The sequence below is a fragment of the Mizuhopecten yessoensis genome, unplaced genomic scaffold, assembly GCF_002113885.1.
Source record: "Mizuhopecten yessoensis strain PY_sf001 unplaced genomic scaffold, ASM211388v2 scaffold10797, whole genome shotgun sequence".
NCBI lineage: Eukaryota > Metazoa > Mollusca > Bivalvia > Pectinida > Pectinidae > Mizuhopecten > Mizuhopecten yessoensis.
The window spans coordinates 2,012,103-2,013,294 of record NW_018408726.1 but is presented as its reverse complement, the minus strand read 5'-3'; positions in this window follow the sequence as shown (position 1 = coordinate 2,013,294).

Sequence of the window (1,192 nt, the reverse complement as noted above, 5' to 3'; positions counted from 1 at the left end):
GATCCGAGGTGGTAAGGAGATCCAACGTCCTGTGGGTAGTGGTCGGTTAATGTACCGGTGTAGTGATCCGAGGTGGTAAGGAGATCCAACGTCCTGTGGGTAGTGGTCGGTCAATGTACCAGTGTAGTGATTGGTGGTGGTAAGGAGATCCAAGGTACTGTGGGTAATGGTCGGTTAATGTACCGGTGTAGTGATCCGAGGTGGTAAGGAGATCCACCGTCCTGTGGGTAATACATAGTCCTGCAATGTGAGTTTTCTTCTCCACCTTAAACAATTTCTATACCAAAAGTTTTCTCTGCAAACATAATCCTGCAATGTGAGTTTTCTTCTCCTCCTAAAACAATTTTTATACCAAAAGTTTTCTCCGCCAAACATAGTCCTGCAATGTGAGTTTTCTTCTCCACCTTAAACAATTTCTATACCAAAAGTTTTCTCTGCAAACATAATCCTGCAATGTGAGTTTTCTTCTCCTCCTTAAACAATTTCTATACCAAAAGTTTTCTCTGCAAACATAGTCCTGCAATGTGAGTTTTCTCCGCCAAACAAAGTCCTGCAATGTGAGTTTTCTCTGCCAAACATAGTCCTGCAATGTGAATTTTCTTCTCCTCCTAAAACAATTTCTATACCAAAGGTTTTCTCTGCCAAACATAGTCCTGCAATGTGAGTTTTCTCTGCCAAACATAGTCCTGCAATGTGAATTTTCTTCTCCTCCTAAAACAATTTTTATACCAAAAGTTTTCTCCGCCAAACATAGTCCTGCAATGTGAGTTTTCTTCTCCAGATTATCAAAACCCATTGGCCCCTTATGGCAATGATGCCATGCATACATTCTGAATATATTGTAGAAAGAAATAAAGGTATTGGTAAACCAACACAATTATAAGGTAAGGAGATCCAATGTCCTGTGGGTAGTGGTCGGTCAATGTACTGGTGTAGTGATCCGAGGTGGTAAGGAGATCTAACGTCCTGTGGGTAGTGGTCAGTCAATGTACCGGTGTGGTGATCCGAGGTGGTAAGGAGATCCAACGTCCTGTGGGTAGTGGGCGGCCAATGTACCGGTATAGTGATCCGAGGTGGTAAGGAGATCTAACGTCCTGTGGGTAGTGGGCGGTCAATGTACCGGTATAGTGATCCGAGGTGGTAAGGAGATCCAACGTCCTGTGGGTAGTGGTCGGTCAATGTACCGGTGTAG